The sequence below is a fragment of the Xyrauchen texanus genome, chromosome 9, assembly GCF_025860055.1.
Source record: "Xyrauchen texanus isolate HMW12.3.18 chromosome 9, RBS_HiC_50CHRs, whole genome shotgun sequence".
Lineage (NCBI taxonomy): Eukaryota > Metazoa > Chordata > Actinopteri > Cypriniformes > Catostomidae > Xyrauchen > Xyrauchen texanus.
In genome coordinates this window covers 15,582,755-15,603,022 of record NC_068284.1, presented here as the reverse complement: position 1 = coordinate 15,603,022, position 20,268 = coordinate 15,582,755, and the positions used below count along the sequence as shown (strand labels likewise).

Below are 20,268 nucleotides of genomic sequence, written 5' to 3'. Positions count from 1 at the left end.
TATATATATATACTACTTACTACTGATATATATATATCAGTAATTTTAAGGTTAGGGTTTTCTTTCCCTATGGAGTGCTTGTCCCTTTAAGAGTGGGTTGTCAATAGAAGCATGTTCATCGAGCGCGATTGAGTAATGACGCTCAAGCGCTGCTGCACTTCAAGCGAAGCGACAGAAGAGCTAGCCAGAAATGAACGAGAAGGAGACAGCGACTTTAGAGCGAGGGATATGTGAAAATAAGAGTTTACTCACTTAAGTACACTTTTGAAACATAGGAATCGCGTTGTACATCGGTGTACGCACAGAGGAGCAACTTCAACTGCAGTTTTGTTCAGTCACCAGACTCCTGGCGTTTGCGCGTGAACACCGACAGTCTGACAGGTAGGATTTATATGACATTGTGTGTCACACATGATCGCTTTACCTTGCATGCCACTGGTGTAAAACACTATTTCACAATCGTGTGGTGCGAATTGTGCCTAATATACACGAATCCAGAGAACAAACGTTTCCTCATGTCTCAGTGCTCGCGCTAATCTCTAGATTTCACCTGCGCGTGAAGAAAAGTGTGTGGCGGGAAATTTGCTCTTAGTGGCTGAAAAAGTCGTTATCAGTTTAGTCAAACTTTATTTAGCATTATTTGTTTTAGATACGGAAAAAAATAGGCGTTCAACCTTCAAAAAGAGCTGCATTCGCTTTACTGTATTAACACTGGGTGATTAGGATTTAACTGGGTCACACTGCTTGTGGATTTCAGGAGAGATTTCCCCCATTTAACTGATATGTCTGAGTGAGGAGGGATCAAATAAGTTCAACATTGGTCAACAGATGACACAATTTAAGGACGTGTACAATAAATTCAATGGCCTTGCTGCTGTCACTGTCGATGGTTGAGATACTGAACACCTTTTCCTGCTTCAGCAAAGACTCATCACTGCCATTGTTATTTGCATTACAGCTTCTTTCTGTGAGCCCAGAAAGACTCTCTTATGATCAATGCTGAACAGAATTGCAGGACGATTCAGATGCCACATGTATATTGAAGCTGTTGCTCCTAACCTAAGATTGTAGTAGCATGTAAGTGTGAGGGGTTGCTTAATAAGAGGTATAAAAAGTGTCATGATTTGTATTATTGCAGCACACTGTGACTAATCCAGGCCTGTAGAGGTGTGTGTGTGTTTTTTTTTTTTTTGTGGTAATTAATGGTTTGAGGCCTTTTCTGCAATCAATTTCACACTCATATGTGTTTGTGGTTTTAGGGGTCTGTTGGGTGCTGCCTTGCCTTCTGGTGTTCAGTGTGTAGGAGGTAAAAGGCTGTTGTTCAAGAAGTGCTGCCTCTTGGCCCTGTATCTCAGTCTAGGTGTGATAATCATCCCTGCGTGTAAAGGCAAGCCAGGCCACAAAAGCCGCCCAGTTCTTCTTTTGCTTGTGAAGAATAGGGTAGACTGTAGACACGCATCCGCTCGCCCCAAGCAACATTTGTCCTGCGATACCTGCAGATCAAGGTACACAATGGACATGCAGAAGCCACATTGCCATAATTAAACTAAATTATAGTTAGAGCAAGAGTGACATCTAAATTTGATGCATATAGGCAGTTTTTGGGTGTTTCTTCCACTTAGGGCAATTTCATATCTCAAGGGATGATTTTTTTCTTTCTCTCTGTTTAAAAATATGTATATAATTACGACTCCCACAGTTGTGGCATCATTTAAACCACACCAAACAATTTGGATAAAGTTGTCGGTGAAGAGCATGCTTGAGATGAAAAATGAGACAACCGATGTATGAAAAAAGACAAAAAAACTGTTTGATACCTGTGCCATGAACTACCCTGCTACACGGTGTGATGCTTCTCATCTGGTGTATGACCGCCTTCAGCCTGGTGTCCTTCTCCTCCAGAATCTTTAATGAGATTCTAAAGTGAGAAGCTTCTCACTGTGAGCATGCGAATCATTAATAAGCTGCTTTTGTCATTGTGCGGGGTACAACCCAATGCAGTTGCGGATTAGGACTTTGCAAGCTGTCAGGAAAGTATAAACAAACATGTAACAATGTAGAATGGGTAACAAATGTGTTAATATCTAAATATTTAAAGAGGCAATTATACAATTTTACAAATGGGCTCTTGCAGCATCTTTGCAGAGTATTGGCAAAAACATGTGCAAAGACCTGCCCCATATGAGCCAAATGATATTATATTGTATATGCTATATTTTGTTCCATTTTTATTGTTTAATTGCATAATTTGTATTTTGCTTGTTTGTTTATGATCAACAACAGAAAACAGAAAGAGTAGTAGACTGTATTTAATGACAATTCGGTTGCATGGATTTCATCTTTGGACATGCATAACACGGAACGACTTTTACTCTCAACACGCAGTGAAAGGATCTCGCTGCTGAATACTCCACCACTATACTACACAACTACTGGTGAGTGAAATCGAAACATTTACCAGCCAGTTGCCAAAAATATTAATTTTAGTTGTGTAGCATGAAATTTTGTTCCAAATGCGAGTGACTATCTCTCATTGTAGTGGAGTGCTGTGCTTAGAGAAAAAGAACGATCCATAGCTTTTTGAGAATTGATATGGAATTGACCAAATAATAAAACAAATTTTATCATAAAATATATATTTTTTTTGCCCAGCCCTAGTATAAAGGCGCTCCTTGAAGCATGCTATCCTTTTACAAACCTGGCTAAACCGTCAGAGTCTTATCAGACACATGCAGAAAGTTTCACTTTGCTTCATTCTCGTTTTCTGCAGTGTCTAGTAGTGAAAGATGCCGGTATCATCTAAATTGCTGCTCACTATATGTCTCCACGATGGTCTATTTTCTGTATAATAACCACACTTGCATCTCTACGTGGCACTTCATGTCTACTCTCATGCGGGCCGTGGAAGAAAAAGGCAATGCGCGCTTAGCAAAAAAGGGTATAAATGAAGTGTGTTCAATAGAGACAAATATTAGAGGATTCAGTGCTTAAAGTTCAGTGATATCTATGCCCCTGAGCATTTGCGATGTACACCGCTCCGATGTTTTGTCATGCTGCTCACTTAAAGTGTATAAACGGTGAGATGGGGCAACCATTTTCATGACTCCATCCAGGGTCCGGACCAGGACTGCAAGGTCATCACACTAGGACCTATTTGATTAATTCTGCTTTCATACATTAATTTTATCCCATTATGTCAAATTCCGTCACATTACGCTTTTTACAGTTAGATCAGTTTTTAGGAATGATTCAGCAATTCTGTTCTTGTTTTCAAAATCATAGGGCCCTAAACATATCATTATCCTTTTATGTGTTCAGGGTATGTGCAAAACACTACAGCTCAAAACGATGCACAAACGAGACACATGGTACTTCTGGGGCTGTGTTTTGGAGCATGCTTGAAACTTCTGAAGAGAGCGTGATGGGTTAGTTGAAAAGGGACATCGAAAGAGCTTGTGATTTTTTTATTTATTTATTTATTTATTTTTTTCTATCGTTCATGGACACAGCCTAGAATAAAAAATGCACAACAATTTGCCACTTTACTTGCTGTATAATTTCTGTTTACTAGCTCCATTTATGCTGATTTTACCATTGGCTTCATACATCAGATATCAGTGCATTATAATTACTTCTAAAGGCATCAAAATTCTAAGTCAGCCTCACAATGACTGGATGATAATTTGAGAATAAAATCACATGAAGATAAGCCTTTAAAAGAGGATAGAGAAATTCACGACACAGGCTGATAACCAACACCATGCTTGTGTAGTTAGTGTGTAGCCACTGAATCAGGTGAAGAATCAGAATTTGACAGACCTGGATTACCTCCAATGGCTGTGTGCCAATTGTTAGTAGCGGCATCCCTTCAACACTGGGCATCAGTCTCAAAAATGTGGCCACGTGCCAGACATCTCTATGACAAGCCAAGTCCAGACTGGTAACTGTTCCTGATGAGAGCTCAAAGAAAACAGCCTTCCTATTAATAAGGTGCTGGATATTGTTGTTCAGAAAGCCCTTTTTTGTTTATTTTATTGTTAATTGATTTTTTTGCATGCAGATGTATAGTGCATCATTATACAATGAAGCATTTAGACCAGTCAATTTCACATCAGTTAGGACTTTTAGCGCTTATTGATTCCTTGCTCCAAAATCCAGTACAGATCAATGCCATACTATATGTATTAGCCTGTTGTGAAACATGTGAGCATTGGGCTCTGTTGATTTTGGTTAAAAAAAAAAAAAAAGATCATCAGCGATTTAATATATCGTGTTTAATAACGAGGCTTTGCCCATGATGTAATTGTGGTGTGTTAACATTTAGCAGTGCACACTCTTAGCTCTCAGCCCCCAATGTTTACTCATGGTGGTGCATTTTACGTCAGCCGCCTGCTTGAATGTTACAGAATAGCATCATTATGAGTGCTGCCATTAATTTTGTTCCCTTGTGGATGATGTGTCCCTGCCAAGAACATTTCCATTCCTGCTCTAACTTGGTCTTTACTGTCACAAAACAGCTCATAGATGTAACTGAGTGCCATACACTGCCGCTGGGCATGACAGATGCTGTGCGGTACTGCCCTTGAATTGGCAGGGCACATGAGATGAGGGAGTTTCTACCCAGCTTTTCCAACACAGGACCTTTTCCTATTGTATCACTCTGACCTTTGCAATAAAACACTCTCAGAGTTTTAGGGTGGTGTTTGTTTGGTTTTCAGTAAAAAGTTTAATTAAAACGTTGGTGGAAGTTTGCCGGTGATATATACTGGTGTAGTTGTGTCATAATAATGTTACAAAATTTGGGCAAATTTAACTTTGAGGTTTTTATCTCTGGTTGGAAATGTTAATTACAGACATAAAGCCAAAATAAAGTTTGTGAGGTGTAATTAGTTGACACATGAACAAAACCTCTAATTGCAATCTGTGCAATGCAGAGTTTTGTTTGTTTGGTTGGAAGAAGAGCAATGTTTTTACTGTAATAAAGAGTTAAACATTTCCTGGCTACATCCTTCACCTCTGAAAATTTCCTTTTTGTTTATCTATCTATTGATTTCAAGTTGTCCTTGGTATTTATCACTAGCCAATACTATGCTGCCTTTAGAAACTGGTGCTTGTGTTGCGTCACCTAATAGAGATGCACTATGGTTGCACTATGCATTTCTCAAATTAATAAAGAGACGTAACAGCTTTGAGAGTGTTTTTGTGTGATAATAACTTGTATATATACCGTTAGCATGGTAAAACCTTCTGCAAGAAGTTTTGTCTCTTTAATGCTTTGGGTTTAGACCTTTTATGTGCTGCAGTTATAGCAATCAAAGCACTGCATTAACAATACATTTTAAGGTGATCACTGGCAGATGTTAAATTCTCTGCTTTGAGTAATACTCCCATATATATGAGGTCCTGTGGAGAGATTAAATTATTTTGTTGATTCAGTCTGACATGGCTTAAATAAATAAATAGTTGCAGTAAAAAAGGTTTAACCTGTTGTCCATGGAAGGACTCAAGATGGCGCTGAGTATGGCTGCTGCGTTGCAAGCACCGACACAACAGTGTGGTTTATTGTTGTTTTGTTTAGTTTTTTGTTTTTTTTTGTCTTGGATGTCTTTGTCTTGTTGTCTGCCTTATTGTATACGACAGACAAACACTTTTGGACATTGGTTCTGCAATTACACACCGAAAACCGGACTTCAAATTCCTCAATGCTCGCTGTTTACAAACACACCAGCGGAGCCCTTTGTCTGGGCTGACCGGCCGCGGAAATGCAGAAGGAAAAGGGGAAAAAGAGCCGGCGTACTCAGAGTAAGACGTCACGCAAATCGACCCCTGCTGCCCAATATACTACTGGCAATTGTTCAGTCTCTGGACAACAAGCTCTGCGAGCTGAGAGCGCGGATCTCTTTCCAATGAGAGACGAGGGATTGCTGCATTATCTGTCTTACAGAAACCTGGATGACTGCGGAGATTCCAGTGGACAGAGCGAAAGACCTCTCAGGTAAAAGCAGAAGTGGTGGTGTATGTTTTATGATCTACAAATCATGGTGTGATCAGAGGAACGTACATTTTATCAAGTATTTCTGCTCTCCTGATATGGAATATCTCATGCTTCTGTGTTGTCCATTCTGGCTACCGAGGGAATTCACAGCGGTCATTATCACAGCTGTGCACCCCCCCCCCCCACAATCCGACACAGACCAGGCACTCAAGGAACTGTATGGGAGCATAAGTGAGCAGGAAACCACGCACCCTGAGGCCGTGTTCATTGTTACCGGGGACTTTAACAAAGACAATTTTAAAACAATTGCACCAAAATTGTTTGACACATTATCGGAGGTAAGCTTCCCTCCCTCCAGGACATATATAACAGGCGGTGTGTGAAAAGCTCGGAGGATCATCAGAGACTCCAGCCACCTGAGTCATGGGCTGCTCTCACTGCTACCATCAGGCAGGCAGTATCGCAGCATCAGGACACGCACCAGCCGACTACATGACAGCTTCTTCCCCCAAGCAATCAGACTTTTGAACACTTCATCTCTCACGATCAATAATAAGCACTGGACTAATCTTATCTCACACTGGACTGTCAAATACAGTATCTCACAAAAGTGAGTACACCCCTCACATTTTTGTAAATATTTGATTATATCTTTTTATGTGCCAACACTGAAGAAATGACACTTTTCTACAATGTAAAGTAGTGAGTGTACAGCTTGTATAACAGTGTAAATTTGCTGTCCCCTCAAAATAACTCAACACACTGCCATTAAAACCTCTTCCCAATCCTGTAAAATTAGCCTAAAATGCCTAATCAAGGCATACCCAAAGTAAATTTAAAGCTGTTCTTGAACCGTTTGGAGTACATGCATGGTTTTTTTTTGGTCACATTTGAAAGGGGACACTCTGAAGTTTTTTCCCCAGCAGTCAGAATTACTGTAAGTGCTACTGATTCTGAGTAATAGAAGTTTGAACACAATGAAATAGAAGTTTTTTTTTTCCGCCTGAAATGTTTTTTGCATACAGATGCCTGCAGATGACTATAACTTGTAGCTATTAGCTTGAGAACACAATGGGATCACAGCATGAAGCCTTACCTAGTCCAAGTTCAAATGTTATAACAATACCACATAAAAAATGAATATTTTACACATGTTTTTCTAAGGGTACACCCAGGCGTTTTACAAAAGTGCCTTTTGGATACTCCAAAAGGACCCTTTGGTAACCTAGGACAAAAAGGCTACTACTTTTGAACGCTTCAACGTACAGTCATAATTTTGGGCTCTAATGAAAGATGACACTTAGAGCTATCATATTCCATATCCAGATCCACTATTAGTTTTGCTGACACAGAGTAACTGATGCATAAACACATTAGAGTGCCTTTTCCCTTCTTGAAACTAAATGTTGTGCATATAAAAGAGTCAAAACTAGTGCTATGGTGGACAATTTGTTTATATAAAAAATACACAACAAACTATTTACATGAATTTTTACACAAAGTATTTACAAACCATTATAAAATTTTACATGTTTCTAGCAACATGCCAGTCATTGTAGCAGTCACATTTGTGTACAAAGCACAAAGGCACATCACAGGAAGAGTACTTCACTGGTGTCTTTGCATGACACTGCCTGCACTTCAGACGACCAGCGGTGCAAGATTTGGTGATGTGCAACGGCCTGTGATGTGCTCTTCGTGGAGCAGGAGATACGGGTCTGGCTGTGGAGTGAGACCCCAACTCTGCCAGCTCCTCAGCAAGGGTCTCTCTGAAAGCCCTCCTCTCTTGATGAGGTGCTGTCCTGCTGCTCCACTTTATGTGGCCGCTTGCTGAGTGGGGAGAATAAATAAATGTAATTTACAAAGCTAGACACAACTTTTCCATCTTTTCTGTATTCTATATATATATATATATATATATATATATATATATATATATATATATAGTTTTTCTTTTCGAGTGTGTAAATATGTATTATTGTATGTATATTTACTGTAAATACTGTATACTTTGCCAATGTACTATGGAACAAAGAGATGGGCCTACACCTCCCCCATGAATTCAGCATTGTAACAAATAGATGGGCCTACACCTCCCCACCTCCCCACATTGTAACAAATAGACTCTCAAACACAACATATATTCTTATTTTCAACTTATATTTATTGATTTATTTATATATATATATATATATATATATATATATATATATATATATATATATATATATATATATAAATATATATTTACAGTAAATATACAAAACATCTATATAGCATGTCAATAGATCTGAAACAAACAATGAACTAAAAACACGCACAAACGGTTCAAACACTCACTGAGGAAACACACGACAAAGGGTTATTACAAAATGTGTATTCATTATTCAAACTAAAGCTTATTTATGCGGAATATACAGTAATATATGTTATAAAACACAAGAAAACACTTACTTGTCCAGAGCCATGTCTCATCTCTCCATATTTCCTCTGCCTCCAAATCATCCGTATTGTTTTCAGAAATTTCATCTCCAAACTCAGAATTTTCACAATGAATGCCTTCTTATATCACATCCTGAGGTGAAAATCCTGTTTTCAGGTCCGCTTTCACCATATTTAAATCGCCAAATGTGTAAACAGTTCCAAAACAACTCTCCAATGGCTTTACGCACGGAGGCGCAAAACAGTGGGTAAAGGAGATTATAGTTTGCGCACACGCATAACAGAATCGTGCTCTAATCGTTCCACTAAAGCCGCATATCACTGTTTTCAGAATTTCATTGGCTATACGATGCGTCAGTCATTTCCACTCTTCAATGTAATTGGTTTGATCAGTAAACAAAGGAAAGTGGGTATGCCCTTACATTCGACACAGACTGTGGTTGGGTATTGAAGGCTTTGGACAGGACATGGAAGCTCCTATTGGGTCAAATGAGGTGTCAATCGAAAGGTCAGAGTGCGTGCTTCCATTTTGATACCGGATATAGGAAATGTTTACATCTGAACTGAAGTTAGTACCGATTATATGTGAAAGATTAGGCACAGCTGCCAGGTGCTTTGAAATGATGCAACAAGAGTCTGTGGATATTTATTGATGTAATAATGTGATTTGGACTAAACATTTTACTTGATTTGATCATTTGGACATTTGACAATGAAACAACACCGTTTTTGTCGGGAAGTTATGGCTCAGTGGACTACTATGAAGCTTCATAGGTGAGTTGCCTAAATTTTGTTATTGGTTGTTTATATGTTGGTGGTCTGACAAAGATATAGATTGTACCTGCTGTTGTGATTGTATCTTAAAATGGTTTATATCAATAGAAAATCAAGAAATGTAGCTTTCCAAAGATATGTGGCATGTGTACCAATGTAACACACAGCAGTTTTGTTTATCGCATACTTTTATTTTGTACATTTAAGGGCCCGTCCGCGGGCTTAGGTTTCCATGTCGTTAATGTCTAAACCGCTGGCAACAAAAGTGAGTACACCCCTGAGTGAAAATGTCCAAATTGGGCCCAATGTGTCAATATTTTGTGTGACCACCATTATTTTCCAGCACTGCTTTAACCCTCTTGGGCATGGAGTTCACTAGAGCTTCACAGGTTGCCACCGGAGTCCTCTATCACGACATCACAGAGCTGTTGGATGTTAGAGACCTTGTGCTCCTCCTCCATCCGTTTGAGGATGCCCCACAGATACTCAATAGGGTTTAGGTCTGGAGACATGCTTGGCCAGTCCATCACCTTCACCCTCAGCTTCTTTAATAAGGCAGTGGTCATCTTGGAGGTGTGTTTGGGGTCATTATCATGCTGGAATACTGCCCTGTGGCCCAGTCTCGGAAGGGAGGGGATCATGCTCTGCTCCAGTATGTCACAGTACATGTTGGCATTCATGGTTCCCTCAATGAACTGTAGCTCCCCAGTGCCGGCAGCACTCATGCAGCCCCAGACCATGACACTCCCACCACCATGCTTGACTGTAGGCAAGACACACTTGTCTTTGTACACCTCACCTGGTTTCCACCATACACGCTTGACTCCAAATACGTTTATTTTGGACTCATCAGACCACAGGACATGGTTCCAGTAATCCATGTCCTTAGTCTGCTTGTCTGCAGCAAACTTTTTGCAGGCTTTTTTGTGCATCATCTTTAGAAGAGGCTTCCTAATGGGACGACAGCCATGCAGACCAATTTGATGCAGTGTGCGGTGTATGGTCTGAGCACTGACAGGCTGACCCCCACCCCTTCAAACTCTGCAGCAATGCTGGCAACACTCATACGTCTATTTCCCAAAGACAACCTCTGGATATGACGCTGAGCACGTGCACTCAACTTCTTTGGTCGACCAGGGCGGGGCCTGTTCTGAGTGGAACCTGTCCTGTTAAACCGCTCTATGTTCTTGGCCACCGTGCTGCAGATCAGTGTCAGGGTCTTGGCAATCTTCTTGTAGCCTAGGCCATCTTTTTTTCAGATCCTCAGAGAGTTCTTTGCCTTAAGGTGCCATGTTGAACTTCCAGTGACCAGTATGAGGGAGTGTGAGAGCAATGACACCAAATTTAACACACCTGCTCCCCATTCACACCTGAGACCTTGTAACACTAACGAGTCACATGACACCGGGGAAGGAAAATGGCCCAGTTTGGGCATTTTCACTTAGGGGTGTACTCTCTTTTCTTGCCAGCTTGCCATGTGTATTCTATATATTTTGTGTGTGTGTGGTTTACTGTACATTGTTTATTATTGTGTTCCGCCGGAAGAGCCCGGCTGCCTGGAAGTGGAGGAACGGCCGCCGACTGCGAGGAGAGGAGGGGCTCCCAACCAACTGCCTGGAGCGGTTACCGCTGCCAGTGGCGGAGAGACCCCTACTGTCCACCAAAAACGTGCGGTAGTTTCCCCAGGGAAAGGGGGGGGTTACGTCATGCCGGGGGCTCCCCGGTCTGAGAGAACGAGGGAGGAATGTGGCAGGGTGGAGGGCGGGCAGAGTTGTGATTCCGCACACCCAGCCCATAATCAAGCCGCAGAGAGGGATAAAGGCCGACTGAAAGCTGTAGTGCAACAGAGAGAGACTTACAGACAGCTGTCCGACATCTTTTGTGTTTGTCTTTTTGGTTAAGTTTTTTATTAAACTATTATTTATATTGTCAAGCCTGTTTTCGCCGCCTCCTTTCCATGAATCCCTTTACACATGCGTTCAATACAATAGACCTCAGGAGTGTAACCAAGATATTCGAATTAGCTTTGTCTTATTTTTTTCAAGTAATTAGGTTCCAGTAATGCTATAGCAGCAGTAAAATCTGCAGTTTGTGTTAAGATGCATATACCGGTGACATAAAGAGTGTCAATACCATCAAGAAAATGACTGAGAACTGTTTGTTGCTTTACGGTTTTATAATTTTTTCAATGATGTTGAATATGATATGAAAAAGATGCATCGTACTTATGATGCATGATTTAAAAAAAAAAAATGTATCCCCTATTCTCCCAATTTTGGAATGCTCAATTCCCACTACTTAGTAGGTCCTCGTGGTGGCGTGGTTACTCACCTCAATCGGGGTGGTGGAGGACAAGTCTCAGTTGCCTCCATTTCTGAGACCGCCAATCCACGCATCTTATCATGCAGGGATCAACAGTGTGCATATTTCACTCACACATTAGAGTTTTCTTTGATAACGCAGTCCAGTCAGAGAGAGAAAGCTGAAAAGCACTGGAAAAAGTATTGGTATAGGCCAGGTGCCGGGAACCTTTTTTCACTTAGGAGCCAATTTTTTTAATTTTTAGTTTTTTCTTTATTTTAATTTAAAATGGCGAATATTTTTGCTTGATTGATTTTGCTTTAAAAATTGAATTAATTTATTGAGACACAAAAATCTTAAGACATTTCTAAATTCAAAATGCACTTTAAACGAAACGAAAAAAACTATTAAAATAACGAAGTAATTAAAGAAACTTGTATATAACCACCTCCCAAAATCCAAACATTTACCATCTCCAACAGCCCAATTTGCCATCACGCAAGCATCAGTTAACAACAACAGGTGAAAAATGTACTAATAGCATACAATTTAGAACTAAAGACAATTATAACTGTTTTTTCTTATTGAATCTGTTTTTGTATTTTGTTTGTTAATACAGTTAATGCTGCCTAAAGAAATTAAAATATAAATAAATTTTAGGTTCAAAGTGAACGTGTCTTGTATTACTTTATGATTTAATAATTTTTGTCTTTGTTTCTTTAATAAAATATACGTGTATATATTACTGAACCTGCAGGATTGCATTCACAATGTGTAAGAACGACATGCTCAGTTGAAATAAAGCGAAAATCACAGCACCTTATGAGATGATTGGAGATCATTTGCAGCATTCTCGTAGACAACATTATTCTTGCAAACAGTTTTCAGTTGAGTGATAAGTCTTTACATGCACTTGTTCCAAAAGACAGGGTCCCGTTGCACACCTCTGAACAATCAGCGACTCAGACATGAGCATTGATGGATTTTATTTAGTCTGTCCTTAAAGATATAATAAAGTGTGTTTCTTCAAACAGAACTTTTAGTCATATGTCACTCCGAGACGTCTTACAGATCACCCACCTGTTGTGGGTAGATGAGCAAAATTACTGGCACATGAAATACATTTGGACGAGGAGCTCGTGAACTGGATTGAGTCTCGTCGCATTTTGCAGGTGCTATATCACACCCTGGGTGCACATAAAAAATAACGAACATTCTTAAAATCGCTCGTAGAAAATGCTCTTAACAGCTAAGATCCATAGTTATTGGGAAACGAGACCAAGAACTCTATGAATGTGCATGTCTTGGAGAATTGCTTTCATTGCACTCGTGAACAGCAGCATTCACGGCACACATATATTAAATCAGACGTGCATCGGCAGCTTTTCTTTCATCTGTTCTTCAAAATATAATCACGTTTTGTCAATTGCGCATCTTTGTGTCTAATTTCTTGTAATATATCACTCCAAGAAGTCTTACAGGTCGCCTTCCACAGTGGCTGGTACATCAGCAAAATATTCCGCATGAAAAATCAGCATTTGGTGTTCATTTGAAACCTTGTTCACCAGGAGTAGCTAATATGGCAAATTCGGAAGAAAGGAAATCAAAATTGTCATTGACTTCAAGCTTTGCAATCGCACCCACACTTTCTGTTGGACAATTATCTCTAGAAAGTTTTAAATGTTCATGTGTTGGTGAATGGTGAGACACCCGGCGAGCCACTTGTTGCTCACGAGCCATACGTTCCCAACCCCTGTTATAGGCTATATGTTAACGTGCAGACATCGCATTTTATTTTAAGTGAAAAAGAGACTAGGAGAAAGAGGAATCCAGCGAGGGGGATTTGCAAAGTTCAACTAATGAAGCCTCTTCACGAGGTTTACCTGAGGCGGCTAACGTTAGGATGCTGAGGACAACATTAGCAAAGCTACCGTGACCCAGGCTCTCACTCCAACGTCCACTGTAGCTGGTAGAGGGAGAACATATAGATTCAATGCGAATTGGCTCAAAATGTTCCTATGGCTAGAGTTCGAATACAACGTCATGTTCTGCAAATATTGTAGAGGGCAGAAACAGGTGGGCAACTCATCCTTTGTGTCAGGAAACCCGCATCTGAAAAGAGATGGTATAGTGAAACCTAATATCTCGCGGTAGCATATCGCAGCGGAGTGCAGCAATCTGTATCTGTTGGGACAGGAGAAAGCATCAGGCATGGTGTCAGCAGCCTTGAGGAGACAAGTGCTGCTGTCTGAGGACGAGAAGAGGAGGCAGGTGAACTTGCGTTATTCTGAGGCCGCGTCTGGGCTTCTTGCCCAAGGTTCCTACAACCCACTTCAGGGACCAGGCCGTGAGCCTGCAAGCACTTCCCCGGGAGGAGGCAGACCCAGCCCTTTCGTTGCTTTGTCTGGTACGTGCTTTGCGTATCTATTTGGACCGACTTTTGATATTCTGAGCAGCTCTTTGTCTGCTTTGGCGAATGGCGGAAAGGGAACGCCGTCTCCAAGCAGAGGCTAGCCCACTGGGTTGGTGACGCCATCTCACTGGCCTACCAGACCAAGGCCGTTCCCGCCCCCTTGCGAAAAAAAGAAGTGTGGCATCCTCGTGGGCACTGGCCAATGGCACCAACCTAGCAGACATCTGCAGAGCAGCGGGCTGGACAACACACAACACCTTCGCCAGATTTGACAATCTCAGGGTTGAGTCGATCTCGTCCTGTGTTTTGTCAGGTTAGAAAACACTAGAACTTGGTAACATGACACAACTGACCGGGTGTTCTGCTTGCACACAGCACCCTTCACCAAGTTGATCCAGTATGCCTTCTCTCCCAGTTTAGCCACTAAGCGTCGCTTCCTGGATTTTCTCCTCCCTATCCTTCTGGCCTGCGAATTCAGCGGAGCAACTCACGTCCAGACCCACTATGAGTCGCAGGTGCTCTGTACTGGGGGAGGGCTCCATGGGCTAAGTTCCCTATTCAGGCAACTACCTGTGATATATTTTCCGCGGTACGGTCCCCCTATCTGCGGATCCACGTCTCCCTTGGGCAGTCCCACTGCCCCTGGTCACAGTTCTTGTAGAGCTCCCCCCTCATAAGGCAGGACCTACCACCGCGCCGCTCCCACATACGGCTTCACAACCCTCGTGGTGTATTTACCACATGTTACCTCCCCCTAGCCTGGGCAGGATGTGGCCTACGCAGGGTCCTTTCCAATTGAAATAATAGGAGCCGCTTCACATGCTATAGAGAAAAGGCCACGGCTGGCGGGCTTGCTCCCATTCTAGTCATGTAGCATCTGATCCCCCCTCAGGGGTGCTAGGAACTTAAGGTCTGTATATGACATCTCTTTTTGGGGGAGTTGGGGAGGGCTATGCGCAGCCGACACAGTTGCCTCTTGCACGCAACAGCCTGCTTGCACCTGTCTCGTCAGTTCACATAACATGGACTAGGGCGTGGCACTTTTGAATGTCGAGTGAGTGACAGATGGGGAACGTCATGGTTACTGTCGTAACCTCCGTTCCCTTAGAGAGAGAACGAGACGTTGTGTCCCTCCTGCCACAGCACTAGTCCTACCACTGGCTCCTCAGTGTAAATCCTGACTGACAGATGCACGCCCGCTTCCCTATATACCCGTATGTCCAGGGGCGGGTCATGCAAATTCTGTCTACCAATTTCACAATAGCCTTTTCTCAAGTTCAGAGGTACGCGAGGCTCCCAAGGACGACCACTTGTGTCACTTCATTTGATACAACGTCTCGTTCCCTCCCTACAGTTACCATGACGTTGACATCAATCCCTCATACGACAATGATGAACGATGTGTGGAGATGATCGCTGGCTGACCTTTAAGCATGCCATACGGCCAACATACAAAAGCAGCAGGACAACTGATATCCTATGATTCTAGTAGGCATGGGTTAATGTGTGATTTTAGTGGTATGTGCTGTTCCACAGATGTGTGTCCCTTAGTACACGCACACACACTCACACACGCAGTATAAATATGTATGTAATAAATTGTTTAATAAACTCTGTTACATTTTTCACTGTGGTCCTAAATTTATTTGTGTGCTCCTACATTGCTTTCATGATTATGAAATTTTCTGGAGATTATCTATTATTATATATTATTTGTCAAACAAATAATTGCAATTATGAAGATTTATTGTCTGTTTTAGGGGTGTGATGATTAATTGTCTTGTTAAGGGCTAAATACGCAATACGCAATTGTGATTGCGTATTACGTAATCACAATTACTTTGGGATTGTGCGTATTACGCAATTTAATTATCCCCGCACATTCTGTGTTCACAGTGCAGGAATGATGTTTTCATTTTAAAGTGTTGATGAAAATTAGTAATCCACACATTGGAACAGCGTAGACACTGTTTAGCGTGCATGCGCACCTGTAAAGGGACAGAACACAGGTATTGTTTCCACTGTATTTTTGTTCACCTATAGGGAATCTAGATAAAGTGCTGTATAAAACGTAATTAAACCGTTAAACCCCAGTTATCCACATGGCTGGAAATCATGAGCTGCTCAGTATCCAAAATTTAAGGATACATATAACAACTAGGTTTTGATTCAAAAAATAAACATTAATTCAACATGCTAATGATGTTTAATATTTAAAAAAATTGCAAAATCACATTGGCTATAATTATTATCAGAGCTGTTTAGCTGCAGGTGAAGATGACTATTTTAAATGGACTACTTCATATCATCCTCAAAACACACCTGTTACATTTCTAATTTCTAGACTGTACATAAAAATGCAGGGTTCTTTCTGTGCTTTGTGTATCAGTCAGTGTTAGTCTTGGTTTGGTTGTCTAATTTCTTGTTTATTTACACATTCTTAATTGACAAATTAGGCCAAATATTTACCTACTGTATATTACATGTCTTTGATGTGATTTAGTGAACTGATTTAGTAGCATGGTCACCTCTCTCAGGTATTCATATGTTTATGACAAGCAGCCAACAATGACATTTTTAACTCTGTGACTAAATATTTGATCCTGCTTGTGAAAACCCTACACATGGCCCAAAATTTGACAGAATGACTAAACAGTTGACCGAAAACCCATAATTTTCTCCACAGAACTCTTCGCTATATATATATATATATATTTAGCTGTGGGCACATTTTAAAGCCATGATGGCTAAAATAGCTATTTTTAATGTTTGTGTTGGGGCTTGTGAAAAATTTTCAAGCCAGTAAAATATATCCTTAGCGTTGTGCTCTGAAATATGACATGATGAAATATTGACTACATTTAAAGGGCATTTTTGACAAAAGACTAAAATTATGACTAAAACAAAAAAAGTGTAAAAAATAACGCTGGTCAAAAACTTGTAAAAAAACGTATTAAAGCTGAGTGGATGTGATTGTCTGACATATGTCATGTGTTTGGTATGTATTCATTCAGGTGTAGCTTCCTGCAACATAGACACATTGTTTCTTAGACTGGCCACCTGAATAACTTGCACAAATTGTCTTTAGGTAAATACATGCCTTGTACAGTGTCCTTATCTTACCCAAGTATCTGTCCCCCAGCTCTATCTTTGTCAATCCAGCGAGCAACTTATTTTGCCATTAGCCTTATTACTGATTAAAGGGGCCATGACATGAGAAACGTCCCAGTCACGGCAGTGTTAACTTAAGCGTTTGTTCTGTACATTTTAAGGATGACTGTTTTGAGAACAAATCTCAATATGATGCTGGCTTTGCCAGAAAACTGTTGCTCAAAGATAAGTCCGTGCCGACTATTCTGGGAACAACGACGACGCAAACTGTAAGTAATCTATTTTAAACTTTAAACTACTTTTTAAAGCGCAATTTCATTCATTATGAATAATCACAGTGTTTTTACTTAGTTTACTTGCATATTGTTCTGGCTGGGGGCGTCAATAATTGATACATAGGCACTGACGTTAGCCAATCATAACAGTGGGCGTAAACACTGAAGTCTTAAATGGAAAACGCCCCCAAAACAGACTGTTTGAATCAGAGGATGAGAAACAGGGTGGGAAAAGGTCATAAATCACTAGATTTTAAAAGTTTTTCTTAAAAAAAAAATATATTAATACTATAATTGCACCTAAGGGAACATAATAATACAATAAAAAAACCCATGTCATGACCCCTTTAACATTTTACGTACCCAATGATCAGTGAAGTTTGTAATATCTCTTTACCCTGCCAGAGTTTAGCTCAGAATTGGAAAAATAGGTGTTACGCTGCAACATGTACTGCTTTGTTTCTTAAATGTTAAGACCATTTTTTTTTAAATGTGAGTCACTTTATAACAGCAATTTAGATCTTATTTCACTTGTTAGTGGGTGGTAGACACTGGACAGACCATGGAAAACAATGACGTGTTTGCATTGCAATCCTCCTGCTCCGCCTTGTACAGCATCTGTCATCCAATATTACTTTTTTACCCAATTAAGCCCACCCAAATTTAAGTTTTACATGTTTTCTTATATAAATGTTAACCGCCTTCCAACAAAATCAGTATTAAATCAAAGATTATTCTGTCATCTAAACACTTACTTTAAGTTACTTTATTTATCTGCAAATGTGAAAAGTTTGGAATGGGCGTTTAAGGAACTTGGGTACCATTTAAGCCCACATGTGTTCTTAATAAGCTCACTACACTTTTAAAAATGAAAATGATTCACATTTTACTAAATAAACACTTATATTGTGATTTTATTTTTGTAGATTTTGAACTCAAACATTGTAACCAGTAAATTAAATCTTTAATTTCTGAATGGGACAGTCCTTATAATTTTGTTCTCTGTCTTTTTATTTTTCTCCCTGCAATGAAAACAGATTCAGTATGTAGCTTTGACAAGGAGTTCAGTTTAATGTGAGGTTCAATGGGTTATTTGTAGTGGAAAATAAACCTGAATAATTTAAATTAGTCAAGGAAAACACTATTCATGAATAAAAAACACTATATTTTACAACATAGAGCATGTTTGTTATTGTTGCTTAAAGAAATACAACTAATATAATTATTCTGCTTTTAAGCTTTGCGGAAACTGGCTTTTCGAAAGGCACTGTTCCTTATAAACTCACATGAAAGCAAAATTATATTCCTGGATTATAATTACAGACAGAGCACTTAATCTGGTTTGGGCTCAAGAAGCTTCTTAAATATTTTAATTTAATGCATTTATCAGCTGTTTTATTCATTTATGTTCTTTGCTTTATCTATCTTTGTGAGCATCACTCAGTGTCCAGCACTAGCTCCAGAAACTCACATATTTAAACCCATCTTTCCAAATACAAAATATTGCTGTTAAATACAAAGAAAATAAATAATATCAAGTATCATTTGGTTTATTAGTCTCTTAATTCAATTTGTTTTTATCATTTCTCGCCTAGTTTGTTCATCTGATTCCAGCTAGCTTTTTTTTTTAAGGTCAAAAACAGTGAAGTTTTGCATGATATAGTCACCTTCAGAAAAGGCTGAATCTTCAAAACCCTCTTCCTATTCAAAATGTATGCCTATGGTGATTTATTGGTCTTGATGTAGGGCTAAAATTGTTTTCATTACCAGAGGGGCTAAGGACATGAGCTTTTATCTTTTTATGAACTTAATATTTGTAGGATTTATAGTGGAGTTCTTACATTGTTTCTAGGTTCCATTTAAGTTATCTTCCCCTTTAGAGATGATGTTATGCAGCTGATGACAAACGATGAAAGGAATTACTCTGGTGTGTAATGTTTGGATAAAAAAATGATTAATTTTCTGCTTTCCCACACATTCTCGTAGCAGTTAGGCCTGTGCTTCACTCCCTATTGTTCATGGTACAGTTACAGAACAACTGCATTCACTCTTTGGTTACTCAAGAGCCTGAAATTCATTTTTCAGGTACATGAGCACTGACATCCAACTCCCTGTGGTTCTGTTTCACCTCCTTATTTGGCTGCACGACCTATCAATAGTTTCAAGTGATGCTTTTTCAAACTTATCAATGAAGCTGTTGTTCAGGCTAACTTCCTTATATGATTCATACAGTTCAGGCTTCCCAATTGTGACAATGTGCTGTAATCTTTTAGTTTTCTACTTGGTCGCAAAATGTTATTTTAGTGAACGGTCAAGTTAGGGGTGGGTGGTTAAATTTATATAGGCCTACAGGAAATATGTCAGTAGGTATGCATTTTTTTACGTTGTCTTTATTGCAGTCTATTGTATTTATCGTGATTATACAAAATGAAGCATCATGGTAGGAATTCCACTTTCCAATTAGGGCTGAGCAATATGGCTAATTATATTATTATGTTTTTCAGCAAATTGAGGATATTCAATATATACAGTATCTTGATAATTGCTAATTACTTTTCTGAATACATTGCATACAATTTTTTTCAAATATCAAATGAAGTGCTTCTAAACAGATCTTCACAGCACAAACCAAATCACAACGTTTAGTTTTTGTCAAATAGAGTGCTGCACGGGGGGGCCTGGGTAGCTCAGTGGTAAAGACGCTGACTTCCAGCCCTGGAGTCACAAGTTTGAATCCAGGGCGTGCTGAGTGACTCCATCCGGGTCTCTTAACAACCAAATTGGCCCGGTTGCGTGGGAGTTGACGTCTCAGACATGGAGGCAACTGAGATTCGTCCTCTGCCACAAGTCACTATGCCACCACGAGGACTTAGAGTGCATTGGTAATTGGGTATTCCAAATTGGGAGAAAAAATATAATATATATATAAATACAGTGCTGCACAGCAGAGCATCACA

The 20,268-nt window shown here is 39.9% G+C and overlaps 1 protein-coding gene across 1 annotated transcript in view; it reads left to right on the top strand.

Annotated features, from left to right (window-relative positions):
- The first annotated feature begins 178 nt into the window (after positions 1-178).
- tnk2b (tyrosine kinase, non-receptor, 2b) overlaps positions 179-20,268 on the top strand; it is a 117,897-nt gene continuing 97,807 nt past the window's right edge. The window contains exon 1 of the mRNA XM_052134343.1: positions 179-381. The gene's annotated coding sequence lies outside the window, so the exon portion shown is untranslated. The remainder of the gene's footprint in view (positions 382-20,268) is intronic.